Genomic DNA, 14,629 nt, shown 5'->3' on the forward strand with positions numbered 1-14,629 from the left:
GTGGGTGCACCAATCACGTGATTATGTTCAGTTATATTATCTTGTAATTAGTGATGCTAGATTCAATTCAAAGTTGTCACTCCCTAGAATTACTAACCACGCAGTATAATATAAACAGTAATAACGGGGAAGGGAAATTATAACCAGCGGAGGAGAGGGGAATTGAAACCAGCGGGATATAAAAATAAAAGGTTTAACATAAGTAATAATTGAGATAGAGCTTAGGGTTACCAACGTTCGTAGCTTTGGCAATTTGACAAACCCTGAAAAGGCGGAAAAACAAGAAGGCAAAATATAGTGAGTGCCTTATTAGTTCAGGGACAATTAGGGTTAACCCTAATAAAATAAAGGATAAAGAAATTAATAATAAATAAATAAACAATACTTAGCTTTGCATTTGGATTTGATCTGACATGGTTGACAGTCGGAGGAAGCCTCAAGGTTAACCCTGAAAGTGGCAAGGCAAAGGCAGAAAAATTGAGTGTAGGCATAGTTCAAATAGATGTCAAAAGGCAAACCCTAAAAATAAAAGGAAACAAAATAAATCTAAGAATTAAATTAAATACTTAGCTTCGATTGGAAGGTTGATGGGTAAAGGTTCGCCTCGAGCCTTAAGCATTGAATCTGATCATCAGAGAATTGACAAAAATATAAGTGTAGGAGGAGTTCTATTGGCGAGGAAATTAAACCCTAATCACATAAAATAAGTAACAATAATAATAAAAGAAAGGTTTAGAACTTAGCTTCGTTCTTTTGACAAGGCGCGTAGTCGGAGTGTATTTGAAGAGCTAACCCTGAAAAAGAAATACGAAACGGAAATATTCAGTGCAGGGCCTGATCTTCGTAAACCCTGATTAGGGTACAAATTTAAATAAGAAAATACAAACGATTTAATTAATTATTGGTCTTGCGACCTAATTAATTAAATCGGGATAAGAAAATTAAATTGAATATGAAAATAATTTTTATGAAATTTTTAGAATTTAAAACAAAATAAATGTGGATTTTTAAAGACATATACATAATTAAATATATATAAACGTAATATAAGAAAAAGAAATAAAAATATATAATTAAACAAATATATAATAAAAGGATAATTAAAATAAATATATATATATGAAATATAATATATGAAATATAATATATAAAATGAAAATAAACATAAAATAATGTAAATAAAATAAATAAATAAAACTTATCAATTATATGAATAAGTATATTATATATAAATATATAAAGTAACTAAATAAATAAAAAAGGTTTTAGAATAAATAATTTATTATTATAGAGAAAAAAAATAAATATTTAACATGATACATATATGTATATATATATATATATATATATATATATATATATATATATATATATATATATATATATATATATATATATATATATATAATAAAATAAAACAAGTTATATAATTATAAATAAAAAAATTTAAAAAAATTCTTAGCTTGTATCCGGTGCTGCACGCGCGTGAGAGTCCATGATACACCTGCTTGGTCAGAAGCGTTGGATGAATCTGGGTAATGATCTGATGGCAGCAAGACTGGTGGCACATAGTAAGAGGGTACGTCATAACGCACTGAATCCCAAGAGCCTTCCAAACGCGCGCGCGCCAAGAACGAATTCAAACCAACCAATCGGACGATGACAACGCATCGTCTTCCCCACTTAAATCCTGCAAATCACTTTTTACACCGCTTCTGCAGATGCGCTGTAATAGGGCCACGCTTTCTACACCTGCGAAAATCAAGAACAGCCCAAAACGCAACAAAAATCGTTCGCGACTAGACGAATGTGATCGTCCAGAGATCACGAGTTCATTAATACCAGAATTTTGGCTTAATTTTACCTCTAGGAAGAAACCCTCTTTCGAACCTCCAAACCCTAACTATGGCAGATGGCTCAAACAAGTATGAAAACACAATTAGAGATCCAGAATCACAAAAAGCATGAACATGATTATGATTATGCAAACGAAACTCAATTATGATGCATAAATCATGAGAATCGAAGAAGTTTTAAAAAACGCGAACCGTGAACAATTGTGGGCAATCCAAGGATTTCTGAGTGTTGGAATGGATGCTCTCTCGTCCAGAAAACGCCAAGGGATCAATTGGAATACTTCTTATGGTTTGAATTGCGCTGCAACTTAGAAACCGAATTCCCAATTTTTGAGATTTTTGGAAGCTTGGTGTGGTTCTTGGAGGCAAAGAAAAACGTGCCCTCATGTTCTGAATGAGTTCCCTACTTATAGTAGTACAAATTAGGTCACTTAAACAAGGAAGAATCTCATTGAATCCAATATTTGTGATCTTGGAGATTTTGGAAAATATTTTGGAAAATATAGTTCTAATTCAAGCCAATGTTTGATTCCATTATTCCAAATTGAGGGTGCACGAAATTTGGTTGGATATTTTGCTCAAATGTTGATTGGATTTGATTGAAATTGGATATTTAATTGAATATTTTGATTTTCATGATTTATATAAGTTAATTATCATATTTAAATGATCAAAAAATTTATATAAAATCAAATAAAAGCCAGAATTTCGTGGGAATTGGGTTTGAGGCCTTAGATGTCTTGTGGATCAAGATTGAGTCAAAATAACTTAGGCCCATTTGCAAAAATATTCAAATTCTTTCACATTTTTCCCTCCAAAATAACTCAACTTTGACAAGGCCTATCTCTCTCAATTTTTGAGGTATGGAAGTGTTCTAAGACTTTTTAGAATCCTTTGAGAGTCCTCTAACCATTGTCTTTGGTCTCATGTCAAAATTATTTTCCATGCTCCTTGTGTGTCCTTTTGTAAAAAGTGACTTTTTGTTGACTTTTGAAAAGGATCTGTAATGTTTTGGTCCATATCTCTCAAATGAAGCATTTTTAGACTTGGCATGTGAGAGACAAAGTTGTAGAGAATCAAATTTCCTTCAAGATGAGCATTGGATGGAAAATTTTGGCTGTTCCATGTGGGAGTTATAGCTGGTCAAAGTTCAGTTGACTTTTCCTATACAAAACCCTAATTTAGAAACTTTTTGATTTGTTGATTTTTGATCTTTCCTTGATGAACCATGATCAATTCTTGATCAAATGGTTAATGATACTTAAATATGAGGATCTTGCCAAAAAATCAGGAGTTTTGACTTTACTTTGGTCACAGTTGACTTTTAGGTTAACCTAGTCGACTGTTGACTTTTTGAACAATTGAGTGACCAATCTTTTGAGATGAGACTTGATATTTGCTATGGAGATTATGTGAGATATATTGAGCCATATAATATGCCTTGGAGCCATTGATTCACTGTTTTTCCTTTTAATAAGCCAAACCCTAATTCTCTGATCTTTGCTTAGGAGAGTGTGTCTTGAAGCTTTGTGTTTTGATTTGAATTTGAATAGGAGAAAATGTATGGGAAAATTTTGGGGTATGACAGCTGCCCCTATTCAATTATCTTAAACCTGAAGATGTAGAGTGGTTTGTATGCCAGTCGGTATCTGAAGGTGGAAGATGATTGAACACTAGAATACCAAGAAATTTGCCCTATCTGAAGTAGGGACTTTTGTCGGAGATGGGCTTGAAGATGCCATCCAGGTGTTTCGAGAAGATGTATGAAGGAGATGGGCTTGAAGATGCCATCCGACTTGATATACTTGAGAGTCAGAATGTGTCGTACGTTAGACTGTTTCTGAGCCTTAGACTTAGGTTGAGTTGTACGTTAGACTGGGTCTAGCTTGCATCCTCAGATGTCTGGAAAACCGTGCGTTAGGTCGAAGAATAAATCATGCGTTAGACTATTCTCAATTGCATCCTCAGATGTCTGGAAAACCGTGCGTTAGGTCGAAGAATAAATCGTGCGTTAGACTATTCTCAATTGCATCCTCAGATGTCTGGAAAACCGTGCGTTAGGTTGAAGAATAAATCGTGCGTTAGACTATTCTCAATTGCATCCTCAGATGTCTGGAAAACCGTGCGTTAGGTCGAAGAATAAATCGTGCGTTAGACTATTCTCAATTGTATCCTCAGATGTCTGGAAAACCGTGCGTCAGGTTGATGGATGAGTCGTGCGTTAGACTAATCCAAATTGCATCCGTAGATGCCTGGAGTGCCGTGTGTTAGGCTGAAATTTTTTTGTATTGAGGGATATTTGTTGGAGATGGGCTTAAAGATGTCATCCAGATGTCGAGACTGAAGTGTTTGAGAAGTAGTTGTTTGAATGTTAATCGTATAGTAGATGGATTAGATTTTTGGAGAGTTGGTCGTGTCAGCACCGTTCGTAGTAACTGAATTGGACTTTGGAAGATGATCGTGTCTACACCGTTCGTGATGATAGAATTAGATTCTTTAAAGGTCGATCGTGTCAGCACCGTTCGTAGTAACCGAATTAGATCTTTGAAAATGACCGTGTCATTACCGTTCGTGGTAAATGAATTAGATCTTGGAAAGTTGGAGATTTTGTTCATTTGTCTGTACCTGTATCCTGCAATAGGTATAGTTAGTCTTTATGCAATGTCATGATGCATGTATTATGTAATGAATCTCTCAAAATAAATGAGAAACTTTGTATGTTATGGATGAGTTCATTATGAGGTAATGTATGCAATGTATGAATATGTTTATGACATATGATATGTGAACATGATTTATGTTGTCTTGATTGAGAAAATAAATCTCTATGTCTTTGTGATTTTGATGTCTGATCTTATTTGAAGATGCTCAGCTGGGGATTTATGATTTTTGCTTGGGGATGAATAGTAGCTTGATGGACCTTGATTGGGGACAAAGGTATTAGTAACCCATGTTGGAGAAGAGCAAAGTGTTGGAGAACCAGCAGTGTTGAAGCTGTAAACTTTGTTGGGGAGCCATGTCTTTGTCGAGAGCGTTTGAAGATATCTTCTTAACGATTACTCTGTGGGGATATGATCTTGTGAACCCGGCTCTGTGGGGAGACATGGGTGAAAGTTGCCCCTAGTATTATAGTAACTACCATTCCTGGATTTGATTAGGACACACCGCTGAGTATTGATTAAGATGTCAAACTAGACTTGCATAGATTTGCCCCCGTTAGTAGAGACTTTGAAAAGATTCGCCTCGCGAGGACTTTATGAAGTGTATATTGTAGGCGACATGCCCCTAGTAATCGTAAACTTAGGATGATTCCCCTGACTGTTTGGCTTTTGAGAGATTCTTGGAATCTTGACTTGATTGCCCCAGATTGATTGGGCAAAACGTGCCATGCCCCTCGTGTGCGTTGGAGACATTGCTTCTTGGAGTAATCTTGTCTGTCAGGATGACTTTCAGTCGTTAGTTGTACCCTGTGCAAATTCTTTCTGTTGCTAACATTTGAAATTATGTAGCAGAATATGTTTAATAATGAATTCATGAGATGCAATGCATACGTCTGTCTTGAGTTTGTTGAAAAACCTTAAAACTGGATATGCAAAAGCGCGATATTTGTAAAACATGATATTTGTAACGACGTGATGTTTGTAAAAAAATGAAATATCAACTCAACATTTTTGGTAAACCTTAAGGAGTCAGGATACCTTTTTGGTGACAGTATGCTTTCGAACTAACCATGCTTCAATTAGGACTTTCAAGGGTTGTAATGTGGCTTGGTTCACGATTTAAGAAACAAAGGATAATGGCTCAAAATTTGATTGTACCCACCCCTCTTCGTGATGATCTTCAGTCCTAAGCTCAGTTAATTCAACTTATGCATTCAGGTTCCAGGAGACTTTTGGATTTGCACCTTTGATAATCATGATGGTTCACAAGCCAAGAGAATTTTTGAGATGGCAGTCACTTCTTCCTTTTGGTAGTCATAACATTGTGCTGTTCAAGAATTTATTGACTTCTCTTTTTTCATCTTTTTGATATCCCTAACTTTTGCCTGAACTGTCTATTTTGAGCTTACAATCAGCGGGATGTCTTGATTTTTGCCTAAGTCATCTTTTTGATTTTTGACTTAGCAGGCTTTTCTTTGTATATATGTTTTTTTTCCTTTTGAAAGATACTGACTGCCTTGCTTAATGATTGCTGAACCATCATTGGCTTTTGATTGACATCTCCAACACTTCTTTGATGTGTGCGGATGAACGCTTGTGATTGAAACCTTTGTTGGAAGGTGTATTGAATGATTCTCTTAAAATAGAATGCACAGCCAAATTACCTGAGAACTACCCTGCCCCAGGTTATGATCAAGGGTTTTAATTAGTACAAGAAAGAAACATCTACTTCTTAGGCTCAAAGGGGTTGAAGAGGGATTAACATCCTTATATCTCCACTGTTTAGGAATTGAAACAATGCCTGTACATCGTCAGCATAGTCCGCTCAAAAGCATACTGTATGAGATTGCGGTATCGTTTTCGTCATCCTCCCTCAAAAGGTATACAACTTTAGCAGGAGTTGAGTATCACAAAGACATATGAAAAATAAAGACATAATTTAAAATGTGTGATAACGAAATAATTTATTCAAGGCAAACATATGCAATGCACTGATGATGATTATTAAAACAGATAATGTCTATCATAATTTGAATGTTTAAACAAACAGAATAGAAATTGCAAATGAAAGTAAATCTACTGATCTAAAGTTCATCCACTCTGACATTAGTCAGTCTTGTCGTGATTGTGCATGGGAGCAGTGATAACTACAGGAGCCTTGGGATGAGGGAATTCAATTTCACCAGCATCGATCATATCTTGAATCTTATTCCTCAATGTCCAGCAATTGTCGGTGTCATGTCTAGGACTATTAGAGTGATATGCACACCTTGCATTAGGATTATAACGAGAAGAAGAAGTACTAGGGTTCCTCGGAGGGTCCTTCAAAGTAATCAACTTTGACTTCAACAAGTGTCGTAATGCCTGAGCCGGCGTCATATTGATCTTTGTGAACTGACGCCTAGGTGCATCTGACTTGCGTCTTTGTTGTGGAACTGGTGTAGAGATCAGAATTGTCCCCACAGATTGGTTGGGTTCACTACGACCTTTCCGATTGTACCCAGCATTAGCCATATGAGGTTCCTCAGGTGAGTTGAAGTCAATGATCTTGTCATCAATGAGGTCTTGGATCTTGTGTTTCAACGGTCCACAATCCTCTGTATCATGACCAGGACTATTCGAATGATAAGCACATCTCGCATGATACTTATACCCAGGAGCGGGATTAGTAGGAAATGAATATGGAGGCAATAGAGTTATCAAGTTCTGATTGAGCAGTTATTGCAAAGCTTGAGACAGCGGCATGGGTAACGGAGTAAATGACCGCTTAGGTTTGGATTTCCATTTATCTTGCACACCTTGCTCACTTTGTTGGTCCTTCTCCTTCTCGGACAGAAGTGCCTTTAATTCTTCTTGCCCCTTGGCCAAGTGAAAGATTATTTTCTGGAACTGGTTATTCTGAGCCTGAAGATTTTTGACAGATTGTTCGAGATCCATTTCCTTGCTGAAATAAACAGCGGGAAGATGAGGCATTTGTTTTTATGAAACCTGTGATGTGATGTTTATGAATGATATGATTATGCATATGCAATGTTTTCGAGGACCTTGGAATTCAAGTTTGTTTAAAACAAAACAGGAGAAACTTTATTAATAATACTTAAGGAAAAGAAATTGCAATTTGTTTTATTAGTATCTTTTACAATAATGAAAGTATAAAACTAAAAATAAAACTAGGAATAATAAAAACAAAAGTCTTCAAGTCTCCCATGGACGCTTCCTTTTTGAACCGATGAAGTTGTTGATGCCTTGCTCCGCTTGAAGTAGCTTTGTGAGCTCTAATACTTTCTTTTCTTTAGCGCGAAACTGAGCTTCAAAAGCGTCTCTTTCTTCCTTTAACTGAACCCAAGATCTCTTTAATTCTTCGATGTCAGTTGGCATGTCTGGATGAGCAATAACTTGAGGAACTTTTTCCTCGCAATCAGGCTCCACTACCACAGGTAGGACATATGGATAAGGCATGATGAGACGTTGAGCGCGAGTGCGCACCCATCTAAGGTAAGGCCCCAAAGGAATGGAGTTTCTTTGCCCCAAGCTCTTGCTATCAATTCTGTTCACCATATCCCATGCTCGTATAAACTTCCGGCGGTGATTTTGGGTATCATCTTCATAATCAAACACAACCCCTTGTATAAGCATCTGATGAGGACCATCTCTTCGAGCATAACCAAATTGACGTAAGGCCAAACAAGGATTATAAGTAATACCCCCTCTTATGCCAAGTAAAGGCACATTAGGATATTGTCCGCAGCGGTCGATGATGGTAACACTCTCCTTGGATAAAGAAAGCCAACGGATATCAGAATGTGAAAGTGACATTATTCTCTTATGCCATTTCAGCCTTTGGTCGTTCCTCATTACTGAGCGAGGAAAGTGCGAAGTAAACCACTTAGATAGCAAAGGTATGCAACACATGAGAGTCCCTCGTTTCTTCATAGTACGAGTGTGAAGAGAGTGTAGGATATCTCCAAGCAAGGTAGGAACTGGATTGCGTGTCAGAAATATCTTTATGGCGTGCACATCAATGAATTGATCGGGATTATGAAATAATACCAAACCATAAATGAGTAAAGCTAATATGTCTTCGAAGGCTTGATAACTCATGGACTTCAAAAACATGCGAGCTTTTCCGAATAAGAACTTAGCGAGGAATCCCTTGACTCCACTTCTGGTTTCCCAATGGCCATCAATATCAGACTTCTTAAGATGTAAAGCGGGAGCGATAACTTCCAATTATGGAATTTCTTCCAAACCAGTGAACGGAATCTGATCTCGGATGGAGAGTCCAAGTATGTCAGCAAACTCCTCCATAGTAGGTACCAACTGATAATCCGGGAAAGTAAAGCAATGATGCTCGGGATCAAAGAATTGAAATAGTACACTCATCATTTCTTCGTCAAAACCTGAAGTAACCAAACTAGGCAAGAGACCATGTCTTTCAGTGAATCGGGAACCTCCAGGAATCTCTAATACCAATTCTTTCAGTTCGGAAGGTATCTTCACAAAGTTAACTCGAATGGTGTTTCTAGTCTCCATGACCTACAAAACAGAACAAAGATGAATTCTTTGGTCCTCGAATGGTTAGTCATGATGTTATGATGCTTATGATGTTTATGATGTCATGATGTCAAGTAGATAACAAACACAAACAAGTCACACAATTTTGCCTTAAGGTTAGGCTTGCATGTAGTCCAGAGGTGCGTACCCTCCCCCTGAAGTTTAGTCGGTTCAAACCTGTCCTATATAAAGATCGGGTTCTAGGGAGCTCATATCATTGACCTTTCTCGAAGGCGCTTATCTCAGTTCGGCAATCGAATCGCCAACCGAAAAGGTCCTGAAAGTCCAGTCCATATGAGTGTAGCTTCGAGTATCAACCAACTTCAGTCGGAACCAAAGCCAGCCATCTCGCTACTTTCTAAAAGGCCAAAGTCAAGTTCGACTAAGGTTCTAAGGGCGAATTAGTGCTTAATGACACCACGCGGCAGCCAAGCATTTCCTCAGGTCGGATCCCAAGGAACACCAGGACAAACCAATGTGTCACACTAACGATGGCCATCAGATCAACCACATCAGTATACGCAGTGCAGTCTCCTTGATCTCATGCCATATACCTAAGGTACTCAGATCCGAGTTAGGATCTTTCACACAGCAAAATACCCAAAACAGCCCTGCAAAATTAAAGCAAACAATAGAAAACATTTAAGGTGAATCCTAAACTTTTAAGGTAACCCCTCTTTTATCGAAATTTATCCCCAGCAGAGTCGCCAGTTCTGTAATACGGTGAACTGACTTTATTAATCGAAATGTCGCGGTTAAGCAAGAGTCGCCACCGACTTTTATTTTATCCAAACAAGTTAGAAAGGCTAAAAGAAACAGGAAAAACCTTTTAAATAAAATAGGGTCCGGGGGGTAATCATGCAAAGGGGAGGTGTAAGGCACCCTTTGCCTCCATGGTTTTCCATGGGCTCTTAATTGCTTTGCTCTTTGTTTTTTTTTAGAAAAGTAGATGAAAAAGGATAGGGACTTTAGCTCGTAAATGAGCGTAGCCCTTTTGAAGGATTATGAGAAAGAATATAAAATTTTAGAGCAAGGCAAAGCAATTAGGGGCAATTACCTTAAACTTAGATGATAGGTTTCTTTTAGCCTTTCAGGATGAAAGGGTCTATCCTTGCCATAAAAGGGCAGGAAGCCTTTCGTTTGGAGGTTGAAGGGTCATCACGTTATCATTCGCCATAAGACTGACCCATGCCATAGGGAGGCAGGTAGTCTAAGGGGAAAGATCAGAATAGCCTTTTTCGTAGGCAGCCAGAGGATATCTCAGCCTTTTCGAAGGCAACTTACGAGGGTCGAGATTATGCTTATCGAAGGCAGCATCATTAGGGACCATGATCTTTAATCGAGGCAACATGGCTGAGGTATCCTCATATTCGAGGGACTGGCTATTCTGCAAAAATACAAGGCAACAGGCAACAAGGCAACAGGCAACAGGCAACAGAGAGGGTTACCCAAAAGTGTGCATGGGTGCACCAATCACGTGATTATGTTCAGTTATATTATCTTGTAATTAGTGATGCTAGATTTAATTCAAAGTTGTCACTCCCTAGAATTACTAACCACGCAGTATAATATAAACAGTAAAAACGGGGAAGGGAAATTGTAACCAGCGGAGGAGAGGGGAATTGAAACCAGCGGGATATAAAAATAAAAGGTTTAACATAAGTAATAATTGAGATAGAGCTTAGGGTTACCAACGTTCGTAGCTTTGGCAATTTGACAAACCCTGAAAAGGCGGAAAAACAAGAAGGCAAAATATAGTGAGTGCCTTATTAGTTCAGGGACAATTAGGGTTAACCCTAATAAAATAAAGGATAAAGAAATTAATAATAAATAAATAAACAATACTTAGCTTTGCATTTGGATTTGATCTGACATGGTTGACAGTCGGAGGAAGCCTCAAGGTTAACCCTGAAAGTGGCAAGGCAAAGGCAGAAAAATTGAGTGTAGGCATAGTTCAAATAGATGTCAAAAGGCAAACCCTAAAAATAAAAGGAAACAAAATAAATCTAAGAATTAAATTAAATACTTAGCTTCGATTGGAAGGTTGATGGGTAAAGGTTCGCCTCGAGCCTTAAGCATTGAATCTGATCATCAGAGAATTGACAAAAATATAAGTGTAGGAGGAGTTCTATTGGCGAGGAAATTAAACCCTAATCACATAAAATAAGTAACAATAATAATAAAAGAAAGGTTTAGAACTTAGCTTCGTTCTTTTGACAAGGCGCGTAGTCGGAGTGTATTTGAAGAGCTAACCCTGAAAAAGAAATACGAAACGGAAATATTCAGTGCAGGGCCTGATCTTCGTAAACCCTGATTAGGGTACGAATTTAAATAAGAAAATACAAACGATTTAATTAATTATTGGTCTTGCGACCTAATTAATTAAATCGGGATAAGAAAATTAAATTGAATATGAAAATAATTTTTATGAAATTTTTAGAATTTAAAACAAAATAAATGTGGATTTTTAAAGACATATACATAATTAAATATATATATACGAAATATAAGAAAAAGAAATAAAAATATATAATTAAACAAATATATAATAAAAGGATAATTAAAATAAATATATATATATGAAATATAATATATGAAATATAATATATAAAATGAAAATAAACATAAAATAATGTAAATAAAATAAATAAATAAAACTTATCAATTATATGAATAAGTATATTATATATAAATATATAAAGTAACTAAATAAATAAAAAAGGTTTTAGAATAAATAATTTATTATTATAGAGAAAAAAAATAAATATTTAACATGATACATATATGTGTATATATATATATATATATATATATATATATATATATATATATATATATATATATATATATATATATATATTAATAAAATAAAACAAGTTATATAATTATAAATAAAAAAATTTAAAAAAATTCTTAGCTTGTATCCGGTGCTGCACGCGCGTGAGAGTCCATGATACACCTGCTTGGTCAGAAGCGTTGGATGAATCTGGGCAATGATCTGATGGCAGCAAGACTGGTGGCACATAGTAAGAGGGTACGTCATAACGCACTGAATCCCAAGAGCCTTCCAAACGCGCGCGCGCCAAGAACGAATTCAAACCAACCAATCGAACGATGACAACGCATCGTCTTCCCCACTTAAATCCTGCAAATCACTTTTTACACCGCTTCTGCAGATGCGCTGTAATAGGGCCACGCTTTCTACACCTGCGAAAATCAAGAACAGCCCAAAACGCAACAAAAATCGTTCGCGACTAGACGAATGTGATCGTCCAGAGATCACGAGTTCATTAATACCAGAATTTTGGCTTAATTTTACCTCTAGGAAGAAACCCTCTATCGAACCTCCAAACCCTAACTATGGCAGATGGCTCAAACAAGTATGAAAACACAATTAAAGATCCAGAATCACAAAAAGCATGAACATGATTATGATTATGCAAACGAAACTCAATTATGATGCATAAATCATGAGAATCGAAGAAGTTTTAAAAAACGCGAACCGTGAACAATTGTGGGCGATCCAAGGATTTCTGAGTGTTGGAATGGATGCTCTCTCGTTCAGAAAACGCCAAGGGATCAATTGGAATACTTCTTATGGTTTGAATTGCGCTGCAACTTAGAAACCGAATTCCCAATTTTTGAGATTTTTGGAAGCTTGGTGTGGTTCTTGGAGGCAAAGAAAAACGTGCCCTCATGTTCTGAATGAGTTCCCTACTTATAGTAGTACAAATTAGGTCACTTAAACAAGGAAGAATCTCATTGAATCCAATATTTCTGATCTTGGAGATTTTGGAAAATATTTTGGAAAATATATTTCTAATTCAAGCCAATGTTTGATTCCATTATTCCAAATTGAGGGTGCACGAAATTTGGTTGGATATTTTGCTTAAATGTTGATTGGATTTGATTGAAATTGGATATTTAATTGAATATTTTGATTTTCATGATTTATATAAGTTAATTATTATATTTAAATGATCAAAAAATTTATATAAAATCAAATAAAAGCCAAAATTTCGTGGGAATTGGGTTTGAGGCCTTAGATGTCTTGTGGATCAAGATTGAGTCAAAATAACTTAGGCCCGTTTGCAAAAATATTCAAATTCTTTCACATTTTTCCCTCCAAAATAACTCAACTTTGACAAGGCCTATCTCTCTCAATTTTTGAGGTATGGAAGTGTTCTAAGACTTTTTAGAATCCTTAGAGAGTCCTCTAACCATTGTCTTTGGTCTCATGTCAAAATTATTTTCCATGCTCCTTGTGTGTACTTTTGTAAAAAGTGACTTTTTGTTGACTTTTGAAAAGGACCTGTAATGTTTTGGTCCATATCTCTCAAATGAAGCATTTTTAGACTTGGCATGTGAGAGACAAAGTTGTAGAGAATCAAATTTCCTTCAAGATGAGCTTTGGATGAAAATTTTTGGCTGTTCAATGTGGGAGTTATAGCTGGTCAAAGTTTAGTTGACTTTTCCTATACAAAACCCTAATTTAGAAACTTTTTGATTTGTTGATTTTTGATCTTTCCTTGATGAACCATGATCAATTCTTGATCAAATGGTGAATGATACTTCAATATGAGGATCTTGCCAAAAAATCAGGAGTTTTGACTTTACTTTGGCCACAGTTGACTTTTAGGTTAACCTAGTTGACTGTTGACTTTTTGAACAATTGAGTGACCAATCTTTTGAGATGAGACTTGATATTTGCTATGGAGATTATGTGAGATATATTGAGCCATATGATATGCCTTGGAGCCATTGATTCACTGTTTTTCCTTTTAATAAGCCAAACCCTAATTCTCTGATCTTTGCTTAGTAGAGTGTGTCTTGAAGCTTTGTGTTTTGATTTGAATTTGAATAGGAGAAAATGTATGGGCAAATTTTGGGGTATGACAGGTACTAATCATTTCTATTCTATCATATAGAATATCACAATAGCTTCCTAACGCTTCGAACGACGCATAAAAAGGAGTTACGAATCAAAAGTTATGATCATTTGAATTTTCACAAAATATGGCATTTTCGCCTGGCAGAAGAAATCCTTCGCCCGGCGCTCCAAGGCAGTAACTTGACCAAAAAAAGTTCACTCGCCCGCTGCTCGCCCGGCGGATGACACCAGAACAGCAAAATTCCGTGCGTTCTCAGCACTTTCAACACCAACTCAAATATGATTTTTACCACCCAAAACTCATCCAAACAACAATTTAACATACATAAAAGGTTCCTAAACATGTTTCTAATCATGGGTTCACATACAAACATCATAAAACATGATTAATAACACAAATCCCATGAATTCAACATAAACCCTAACATGTGAAAATCTATGAAATTGAGAGAATAAGAGATTATACACATAGCATTTTTACACACAACATTACCCAATTATATAACCTATAATAACTTGAATTCTATCCCTTACCTCTTGATCTTAGTCCACCCTCTTCTTTCTCTTTTTGCCTTTTTTTCTTTCTATCTCTTCTAATTAGGTTTTTCCCCATTAACCTTACTAACTCTATTTTGTTATGTTGGGCTTAACCCACCCAACTCCTCATT

This window comes from Vicia villosa, linkage group LG5, assembly GCF_029867415.1.
Source record: "Vicia villosa cultivar HV-30 ecotype Madison, WI linkage group LG5, Vvil1.0, whole genome shotgun sequence".
NCBI lineage: Eukaryota > Viridiplantae > Streptophyta > Magnoliopsida > Fabales > Fabaceae > Vicia > Vicia villosa.